At 39.1% G+C, this 11,804-nt stretch overlaps 1 non-coding gene across 1 annotated transcript; it reads right to left on the bottom strand.

The window, feature by feature from the left end:
- Positions 1-2,653: 2,653 nt before the first annotated feature.
- Positions 2,654-2,725, bottom strand: trnat-cgu (transfer RNA threonine (anticodon CGU)). The gene has a single exon. It is a non-coding gene; the product is annotated as a tRNA-Thr (tRNA).
- Between the last annotated feature and the right edge of the window lie 9,079 nt (positions 2,726-11,804).

Here is an 11,804-nt window from a genome sequence, read left to right as displayed (position 1 = left end):
TATAAAGTTGGTGAAAGCCCTCCTTAATTCCCCCTCAGTAAACTTCACAGGCCCTGTGGGTGTAATCACAGTCACAGAGGTTTCAGATGTTTACACCCCTGACCTCTGTTTACGAGCGTGTTTGTGTGACGTTCACGAGCGTCGGGTCGAAATGGGCGAATGATGCCGCGGTGCATTCAGGACCGGTGTTAAGTATGTGGGTCATGGCCTACAAAATACTTGCGGGACTACATCCAACCTTCATATGCTTCATTCAAGAGGGAGCGTGACCCCACCCCTTTTTTCTGTTTGCGTAATTAAACGCAAACAAACATAAAGTGGTTGATTAAAAGAACCTTTTTTCTGAAGTACATATTAATTTTGAGTTATGCGAACAGAACAATTAAAAAAGCCTCGCAGATGCTTGGCATTTATCTTTTCAGAATTCCTCATGAAACACAGGAGGTTTTTATTTTTTCAAGCAAAAACATTTTGATCCCAGTTTTTCTTTTTCATTTTCGGGGAGAAAACAACCGTGGAGATCTGTTTGATTCGCCTGAGCTGCCGAGAGACTTCAAGTGTCACACATTCTCTTTTAAGGGGGGAATTCGGTGAATGGTTGTTTGTTTCTCAGCATCACGCACATGATTCCCATTTCATTCTCACCCAGGAGTCCTTCAGACTCTCTCTCATCCTCATCTCTTTTTTTTTCCCTCTCTGCTACCTGTGAAAGTTCATGAGGTTTCCCCCCCTTTGGTTTCTCTGGCAGCCCAGTCCTCTCCTCTGATGACGCTTCCTGAGGATTTCAGCTCTCGACATCGTCGATGATCGGGTGCAGCTGACGCACAAACGACTGGGGATGGCAGGGAGGGAAGGGGGGGAACAGAACCAATCCCAGCCCTATCCTCCATATGCATGACAGCATGTTTGTCCCAGTGAATGAGCGCATTCTTTAATCCCTGCCGGGTGAGCTGACAGAACCTCCTCCACGCTAATTGCGTCCTTTAATCAACTGTTTGGCTCACCGGCCCAGAGCCAGATGGTACACAATGAAGTCTTGGCTTAGACAGCTTGAAACATAAACAATAACAACAACAACAACATGTGAACAACAGAAGTATGAATTCTTATCAAGATCCCATATGTGGTCCTGTTTGGGCGCATTGTGCGCGCAGGTGGATGCAGGGGCTCGACTGCGTAAAAGTTCAGTTCAGCGCAAGGAAAACGTGAGTAGACGAACCTGTTGTAAAAAAAAAAAAACGAACTACAAATACCTGTTTTCACAGGAGAAATAAAAGGAGGACAAAAATAAAAAAATGAACATATGAAGCGGCCGGGTAGATGCCAAAGGCTTGAGGCTGAGACATTGTGAATTATGTTTAAACGTATACATGGTTTATTTTACAAGTAACAATATCATACAAATTTAATATTAAAGGATAGAGACCTTTAAAAACAACACAAAATGTCTGAACCAACATTTATGTAAAACAATCTTGACAACAACACCAGAAAGTGTAGAGTTTCTTTTTACTAAATACAGAAAACTGTTGATTCTGCTGTGCTGTCACGTGATTGTCATTTGAATTAAAATAGAACGTTTGGATGTAATTGAAGACTGTTAAAAGTCTTTTTGTCCTGTTGCCATATTTTATTTCATTTAGGCTTTGTTCAAGTGGGTCTTTTGAAAAAGGGATCAATCTAGTATGTGTAATGTATCTATTGATGAAGCATCAGAAATTCGTAAGGATTTCACCAGTGGGTTGGATTTATAGGAACCTATGAGCTGTTCAAGCCCAGAACAGAGGCTCAGAGTCCATGTGGGAAATGAGGGGGAAAAGGCTGTTAAAACAGTGTCAAATTCTTCCAGCGTGAGGATTCAGGTGTTGAAACTTTACCTTTTGCTTAGCGTTTATGTTCAACCTTCTGCAGCACATTTGAAACTTTGCGTTGACGTCTGCTTCTGTTTTTTGACCAATTTTGACTCATGGTATGTTTTCCAATTGTTTTTTTTTCCAATCTTGTTCCACAAAGCCTCCAGCTGTGAGCTCCCGGAACCAGGAAAAAAGGTTTATTCGTTAAAGCATATAAAGAAGAAAAACATTTACTCAGTTTCTATATGGACTTTAAATAGCAAGCCGTGAAACACTAAAATATGTAGAAGGTTGCTGATAATTACTTTCCAGAAAAGATCATTGACACACTCGTTTCCACTGATGTGAGATTGTGTCACACTTACTACATATAGGTGTTCCTATACGTTGATGGTTGCATCTTCTGTAGCCTAAACTATTTATAACTTTTATGAGGTCAGCATTTTATCGTTATTATTGGTACCGTGGAAACAAGCTCCTGACTTTGTATCATGAGTTTGCAAATAGATGTTGGTCAGAATGTCTTTCACTCCAGAATGAATCTGGGTCATTTTGTCTTTTTTTTTTACCACGATGATGCTGTTTTTTGATTATCAGATAATTGACATATAAAGTTATTGTTCTAAATTCACGTGGAATAATTCCCCTTAAATCAGTGCTTTTCAAATGTTTTCTGATAAGCCCCACTTGGAAAGAAGAACACATATTGCGCCCCCCCCCCCACACTCAGCCACGCACGCTCTATGTTGCGCATGCGTGCGTGTGTGTGTGCCCGCATTTGTCGATGAGCGACGTTCAAAAGGCACGGACGGGGTTCGAACCCGCGATCTTCGGTTTACGAGACCGACGCCTTACCACTTGGCCACCGCGCCTGCGCCGAATCAGTGCCTGAGGTTCTTCAAGAATGTTGGAAATAATGTATGTGACACACATGGTTATATTTGTAGAATTGTTTAAATGTTTTTACCGTTATATTGGCCAGTAAAAATATTTGACTTCCATCCTTTGACGTACACATGAACCACGTGATCTGCTGACAAACTACACATTTAGAAATGCATTATTGCAGCGCAGCCACAGTGGGGCGCTGTTATCCACCATGTGTGAGCATGTGTCCCAGAGAGGAAGAGTTCTGTGAGCTCAAGATATGCTCTCCTACCTACACAGAAAAATTAATAACAAGAACGGAAACTACTACAATTAAAAATATAAATGTGACACTACCTACAGTCAGCAACTGTTGGCAGACACAAAACTAAACTATAACCAAGGCAGTCAGAGACTGCAACATCCCACGACACCCCTGAACCTACCTATGAAAGTAGGTCAGGGTAAATCAAAGCGTAGATAGATCAAAGCACTACCTTTGATCTGTGGTCTTACTCAAACTGGCCTTCTCCCTCATCTTTCTATCTTGTCCGGTTCCTGTGTGTACAAAAGTTGAAATTTGACCTTGACCCAGTTTTCTCCAGGTCAAGCTCATCATCTCATTTTCATCCCCTTTGGCGTCCAAGTAACGTGCTTTTTGTTTCATCTTTCTATCTGCAACGATTGTGAAGATATTTGGTGGACTAACGGACACACAAACACTGACAATTACAATTCATCCCCTTCGCGGGATATAATTATAGGATGGGACGGAGACATTGTGCTGAAGCAAATGATGGAAGTTATCTTCACTGGATCATCAGGTGGTTCTATTCATTAAGTTAATGAAGTGATCAAATCATCAGTTTTATGATTTTACAAAAACTCAGAACAACACACAGAAATGCTAATTTTTGTCAGGGGTAACTTTCAGGTGATCAGGGGGTAATCTTGCTGATTCTCTGGGGATTGTAAAATGAATGTAAATCTGTGCAGACTGAGGTTGAGCTTGCATCGTTAATAACTATGAGAACCAGGCTGCTTGTAATTTGTTTCTCAGCAATACAATATGCATGAAGCCCGACCGCAGCCATCCCCTGTCTTTCTTTGCGAAACATCAAAGATGAATCCTAGCCTAGAGGGGGGCTCGTTTCCCCCCATTCTTTGGATCAGATATCCTAGAGGCTGTTTGAAAAATGAATAAGACTCATTTCCATTGGGAATGAGTTAGCGGTGAAAATCACAGATGTGGAGTTTTCACCTTGACCTGTTTAGTGTATGTCGTCAACACACAGACACAAAGCGGAACAAGCCATTATTGTGGATTACTGTTCCACTTGTTTTAAACCGATAAAAAAAAAGATGATTTTTGATAGCAATTATGTTTTGTATCCATCACCATCTAAAGTGTCATTAGTGAATACAATCTACAGGTACATCTACAATATAAGTGATAACTCTGGCTGTTTGAGTGAAGCTGAATTAAACAATAAACCTATCATAAATGTAAATTACTTCATTACTCATGAAAAACAGGATAAGATGTGAATTTAAAGGATTTGAAATTGTTCACAAAAGTAATTATACAAAGCCACACTTAACGGATTTGTCTTTACAGGTTGACTCCTTTTACTTTTTACTTTTTATTCTGTTTCTTTTCGTTTTTTTACAATGAACCTCTGGAACATCATAACCTAAGAAAATACAATATGTTCCAGTCAGAGATCACATGGATCTGGGGCATTTTTGTTCATGTGGGGAACTCCAAGATGCTCACTCCCTCTGAGAATAAGAAGCATTACTGTAGCAATCTATTTAATTATTTATTGGTGTGTTGCTCTGAGAAAAAAGCTTATTTTTCTGTGCTCGTGCAAAAAGACTCCTGTGGATTGAATCTGTGAGAATATTCTCTTTTTTTTGTTCAACAGACTCTTTTTTTTCTTTAGAGGCCGCCTTTGTTATGCAAACAAGAATAATATAAAACTGGAGTACATTTTTTTTGAAAGCTGATGGCTAACTAACAAAATCAAGTTCATCGATTTAAATGTTTCAACTCCTACTTTGTCTAAGCTAATCATGTTACAGTAACAACCAGTAAAGCTATCCCTACCTATATATTTAAATAAGCTCACTCGAAAAGTCTCACGTTGTCACACTGTCACCAACTGTCACTGTTACGCTGTCACACTGTATACGCACGCACACACACACACACACACACTCACACACACACACACACACACACACACACACACACACACACACACACACACACACACACACACACACACACACACACACACACACACACACACACACACACACACACACTAACACAATCTCTGCAAACGTAAAACTCACCTGTTGTATACAGCATTTGGATGCATTTCCTATATATAGTTTTATATAATTTCTTACCTCACTAGAAATACATCCCATTTATCTCAGCTCTGTTAGCAGCGAAGTGTACCATTCTGAGATCCAATAAACATTTGAATATATATTTTGTATATTTAGATTGTTACCAGGATATTAGAGCCCATTTGGCGTAACAGTTGAATACAGTATAATCATTATTATTTTTCATGCTATTTTAAAAAAGCAACAAAAAGACAATATCTCATAATGTTTAAGAAAACACATTTGTACCTGGATTCATGACATTTGATCAACCGTTTATTGGCCTAAGATTAAATACTACACAAAATTTCATTGACATTGTTGACATACAAGGAAATGTAGGTGATCACATCACTTCATCCAACAAGTTGTAACAGCTATAGATGCAGCTAAAGTAGTTTATTTCTCCCTTTTGTACTGGCTATCTTTTTGTTTAGCTTCTTACATGGCGACAATTGGTGGAAGTTTGCATGTAGAATGAACTAACTTCTGCATTGAAATAATATGAAACGGTATATAATAGTACGTAAGTACTATAATAATAAGTAATAATAGCAATAATAGTAATTGCAAATTCTATTAGTGATGTATTTGCTAAATGCTAATCATAGCATTTGGTTGGTCAGGAATTTCAGAGTAAGCTGGTTGACGTGAGGCAAAGAAAGGATGAGCTAACTGGGAATGTTATCAATTTCATTAGACTGGGATTCTGTTCTGTGCAATGTTTTGCTCTCATAATATGTTACATGGCTTACATAATTAGCATTTTTTTCCTTCTATGATACTTACAAAATACCATCCCCTTCTAATTGAGATCACTGAAGTTTCAAAGACCTTGTCATTTTTCACATTTCTTTTTTTCTCAGGAGATCTTATGTTAGCAACCACTTTTGATGTTGATTCAACTCTGTGTTTGCAAAAACAAATGACAACAATGAAATCTGAAATAAAGTGTGTTTAAATGCATCACAATCCAGACGAATGCAGGTGGCAGCCAACACCGAAGGTCTTTGCTGGTTCACTGTGAGGAGAACACTGGTCATTGTGAGAAGGGTATGCTGGATCTGACCCCCACCACAACCAGACACACGAGTGTGAAATCCATTTGAAAGGTAAGGAGCCGATAAAGCTATGCAACAAAAGCAATATCACATCTCCCCTTTTCTTTAAAATTTCTTTTCATCCATCTTTTTTACTCCTTTCTTTGCATTTATACCCTCAGTCACTGGGCTTTTCTTCAAAATAAAGTGAAAGTGATGCACAATTTAAATATTTTGCGATGCAGCCCACCGGAAAGCCTCTGGTACTTAAATATGTAATGTCTCAGAAACAATTAGGACTGCTTAATTTTTATATCTGTTTTTTTTTGCCACCTACAAAACAATTAGGCACACGATTCATGCCTGTTGGGTCTGTTACCATAGCTACAATATGACTGTGCAGACAGTCATCTGGTCCTTGTTTCCTCCAATAGGGTCGCAGGGATGAAGCTGCGATATAAAGTAAAGATGTTCATCTTTCAGTAACACACTAGTAAAAACCAGAATCAGGTTTATGAGTGCACGAAAGTATTTCAGACTGGCGAGCAGCAGACATGTTATGGAGGACCATAGAGACAAGAGTCGACCAGCAGCACAGCAGGAGAGGAAGGTGAGAGGACCTACCATTTTGAAATTCAACTCCTCTTATTGTTCACTGAAAGAGTTTGGGGGAGGAAAACAATGGCAGTAAACGAGAAACGCCTTTGCGTTCAAGGTTTCAATGGAGAAAAGGACCAGGAGGAACAAAAAGGAAGTGTCATCCTCAATGAAATGCGTTAGCTGGATAAAAGCGATCTGCTATACTTAGAAACGTAGTCCGAGGCTGCTTAAGTCAAATGCAGTTTCAGTTGGTGAGCTCAAGAGTCCCAGTTGAGTTTAGCTAAAGAGATGTTCGTTTATACGTTATTTAGGATGAAACAGCTGGATATGCAGAAAAATGTCAACAGTTTTGGGGTTGAAATTATCAGCAGCTATGGTTTACGGTTTTGGGAGTAGTTATGCAGATGTAGCGTCAACTAAAGAGCACTTCAAATCCCATCAGTTCGAACATCTGAGGAAAGATGCATTCAGGGACAATCACGGAGGAGCTTTGAGGCCGGGATTATTGAAATCAAAGGCCCGAGAGCTGCAATGTTTTTTTGCAGGCTGCCCATATCGTTCTGAGAGAAATAAATGTGGTCAGTTCGTCTGCGGCTTGGAAAAGGACAACAGCCAATGCAGCATGTTCAAACTGCCCCCCTACTGGGCGGCCCATGAGCCTGTCGATATGGAGGTTTGATGTTGGATGGAAAATAAGAACCCCCCACAACAAACAGAGAGGGCTGGAACAGAGAGACTGGAACAGAGAAAGAGAGGGTAGAAAGGGAAGAACCATCGACAGATGGACTCTGTTGTGATTAAAGATGGCGGCAGTCTTCACTGCAGACTGCGAAGGACTATACTCGATCCATAGAAAAGCGGTGGGAGTAGTCTGCGATTCAACCCAGGAAAACCAGGAACCAAACAGTGAGGGAAACCTGCAGGTATGATGTCTGCTTTTGAATCTCTGACAATGAAAAGTACGGTCAACTTTCCATTGTATTGTTTATCATTCTATTGTGTCTGCTATCGTTTTTCATGCCAGTGCCATACTGGTTTTGTTGTGTCCTCCCACTCATCAAAACCAAAGCACATCATTTGATCTGACCGGTGAATGTGCATCCCATGACCGGACTGCTGAAGACCCCAAAAGACTGAACGCTTAAATTCATTTGAATTTTTCAAGCCACCAGATGTCTGACGATGCACATTCGCCATTTGGTACATTGTTCCGCATGGATGTCTTCGGTATTTGATCACCGTAGGAAATATGGACCTTTTTTAAAATCAGATTTCTCTTTCTTGTGGGATGTGAGCTACAACATCCAGCAAATTAAACCAAAGCCCACACATTTCTCAGTCCTCTGTGCCTCCTAATCCACTCCAAGTCTTGTTAGTCATGATACATTCAAACAGGACAAAGAACATCAGCAGGACTCCAGAATACATTTTCGGAACACTCTTTTGATATTATCTTTGGATCTTTGTCAAAAATTCCATAATAAGGTGGACAAAGTGCAATTAAAACCCTCTCATCTTAAAGAGAGACTATTCATATCCATAGTTGGTCTCACTCTGGTTTATAATCTCTGTCTACATGTTCTACTTTCTTGAGCATTAAAAGATGTCTTTGTTTCTTGTTTTGTTTTTTTCTTTTTCTTTTGTTCGCCTCAACTTTTTAGCGAATTCTTTGAAGGCAGAAAATTTGAAAAACAGAAATCTTTATCGTGGCCACTCAGAAAGGGAGCATTCACTTAAACGTATTAATGGGCTTTTGTTCATCAAAGAGTCTTCACCAGAGATAAGCCTATTTCAGCCAAGGCCTACCAGGGAGGCTAAATCCACACTGACAGGTGGAACAAAGGACGACTGAAAAGACTGAATTAGGAGACATGAAGTTGTCGTCTTTTAACAGTTAACTGCAGCAGGATGCTGAAGATTTTGCCAAAATTTTAGTGCACCAGAATAATTCCTATGAAGAAACTGATTTTGCCTTTGGGAGCCATGATTGTAATTTTATGTTAGTTTTTTGCGACAAACTACAAAATGAGAAGAAGAAAAAATGTCAGCAGCTTTAATTAAAACCCTTTCTCAGCTATGTTTCCAATAACACTGACACAAACCTCTATCGTAAGCTTAGCTGGTTTCATGCATAGCAAGCTATCCTTCATATGATAGCCTCAGAGCTTAAGAGAGAAAATTTTCAAATAACTCCACCGCCTGCAGAGCAGCTCCTCTGGGCTTTAGGGTTTCTTATTTGTACTTGCTGAGGAAGGGATGAGATATTTTTCCTCTTACCCAGTTGTTTCTTTCACTTTAATTTATGGCTCTTATCAGACTGTGCTGTACGTGACCAAAACTGATATCCAGTGATTGAACCACATCTTTATAACCACTGACAAGTGACTCACATCAACTGACATCTGTCAGTGTGCATTAAACAGGTCATTATAAAGAGGGCATGGCCAATGACAGCAAATGTTAAATATATCGTAATATTGTTTAGTTTAAACAATTCTAGAGGCATATAGGAGTTTTTTGAGACACCAATATATGGTTTAAATTATATTTTGAAAAATATCTTTCTTTGAGTCTTTAATTATGGTCATTTTCTTACGTCGCACAAGACTTTAAGATTAATTTCAAGTATTTCTTTCAAGCTCTCTGCTTTCTCCTGATATTTATAAAGTAGACACATTTTTTAAAAATTCTTTTTCAGGAACAAATGGATGAAAAAGACAAATTGCCATGGCAACGTTCTCTTCTGGCCAGACCTTCCCGTGTCAAGGTGAAGACAGAGATGTTTCCATTACTCCAGGCCAATGTGTCGAATAACTGTGCAATGGAATCTCCAATAAAAGGATGCAATGTTGGAGGATGCGTGAGGACGACAATCAAACTCAAGGTAAATCATGTTGATATGGATGAAACCAGCAAAGAAAAGTGTCACCATGAATGGTTTTCTCAAAAAAAGCTTGACAAAAGTCAGTCTTCCGCTCAGTTTAATTGGTAATCTGTGAAGCAACTCAGGTTTAATTGAAAAAAAAAAAATGGCCAAATGGTTTTGCAATATCTCCAAAATTGAAGGGGTTCGTTTCTTGCTACATGCCCAACCTTTCAACCAATTTAATCAACATTCATCAGGTAGTTCATGTATAATGGTCAGAAATGTGGAAAGAAATTGGTGAAAGTTAGGATACCTTTCCATGAGGACTCCTTCAGTCCCAAAAAGGAAACCTTGTGTAACTATCTGCTCATGATATTTTCAGGGGCTATAACTGCAGACATTAAAAATGGAATCCAGAGTGGATGCTTTTCCAGCTGGGTCCCACCAGCCTTTTTCACACACGCAGAAAACCTACAGCCTACTATGGCTAGGACAGACACAAACACACAATGTCAGACTTTCCAGATTTATTTGTACTGTTGACTCTGTTGAGATTTTTAATGGTCCTCCAGTGCAGATTTGCTGTACCACCACTGTGATCATGTTCTGTGGTGTTGACTTTGAAAAGTTACACCACCTACTATGTTTTCAGTTGAGGTTGTGCTTTTCAGATTTGCATATGGACAGCTCCAAGATTGATGTTGTTATGGAAACATCGTGTTCAGTAAGTACAGTATGTTGTCATGTAGAGGTCATAGGTCCATTCCGAAATAAAATAATTTCTTCCCTGCAATCCACCGAACCTTCAACTAAGTTTCATGAAAATCTGTCATATTATTGTAGTGTAATCCTGCTAAAAGACAGACAAACAGGCAAACTGAATCAAAGATTTAACCTTCCTGCCAGTGGTAATAACAACCATGACTGAAGCACATCAAGAGTTAGAGGAAACATTTGATGCTACAAAGAAAAAGCCAGCATTTGATTATCTGGATGCTTAAATTGTTGATGTTCAAAATCAATTTTGCCTTGACATAGCTGAAATGCTTTCGGCCTTTTTCATGTTTTATCTTGCTGTCATGAATATTGTAAGCCTTTACAATGCACACTTTTAACAGGTTTCTATATTTGAGGCATGTCTGTTGATATGATGAGACAGACTGTGAAACATATATTCCTGTTCTCTCTTGTGTTCCCAAATGGTTTGAGCTAATAACATAATCAAACGTGTTTATGTTTTCATGGCGTTCCATTGGCCTTTCATCTCAGACTCGGTTAAACGGCTTGACTCCTTAATGATGGCCTGGCATGAAAGCAGAGAAGCCGACAACAGCCTTAATTGCAATCCTTTAGTTCTTTTTGCTGTGCATTTATAAAGACATGAGATGATGAAGTGTGCTTAAAAGAGCAGCAAAATTGAAGTTGTGTGTTCTGGGTTGAAGCATTGCACTGTAAATGTCTTTAGTCTAAGCATTAGTGCTGATATTTTCAGCTCTGAGTACTTGTTTTGTGACAAAACATTCAAAATGAAAACTCCAGTTATGTCCATTGGTGTGAAGTAGAATGTTTATAGCTTTTTGGGAACACTGTACTGGTCATACAAAGAACTTTTGTTACTGCCCAGCTTGATTTTCACCATGTAAATCTTGGTTTTATTTATGAACACATCAAACACATGTGTCTTGAATCTAGCTGTAAAAATGTGACAAAAGAAAAGGAGGAAGACAACATTAAAACAGAGAAGTGTTACAGGTTGTCGCGACATTCGCTGCATTCCAAATGTTTGTGATAGATATGACATTGAAATTAGAGCAATGGAAAGGTCACTGCACAGCATTGTTGCATTGCTAAGGAGAAGTTTGCTTTGCATATCGATAGAAGCCTGGACATGTTGTTTATTATTTGATGATAGAAACTGATGGACAACTATGTGTGTAGTTGTTCGTTTTGTGTTCAATAAAAAAATCATAACCCATAAACCCAGGTGTAGATGAGCTTTTCAAAGTTTAGTGCAATATTGACCACGTTTTCACCCGCTGCAGGGAAACCTGCTGTTATCACTGTAGTCGGCAATTAATTTCCCTTTGAACTATAAATCAACCACTGCTTGCAGCCCAATCGGAAACAGCTTGAAATGTTTTTAAGCTTTAAAGAAAAATTTAAATTCATTTACACAAG

Source organism: Antennarius striatus, chromosome 16, assembly GCF_040054535.1.
Source record: "Antennarius striatus isolate MH-2024 chromosome 16, ASM4005453v1, whole genome shotgun sequence".
Lineage (NCBI taxonomy): Eukaryota > Metazoa > Chordata > Actinopteri > Lophiiformes > Antennariidae > Antennarius > Antennarius striatus.
The sequence above is the reverse complement of the archived record's forward strand: the minus strand, read 5'-3'. Positions and strand labels throughout refer to the sequence as shown.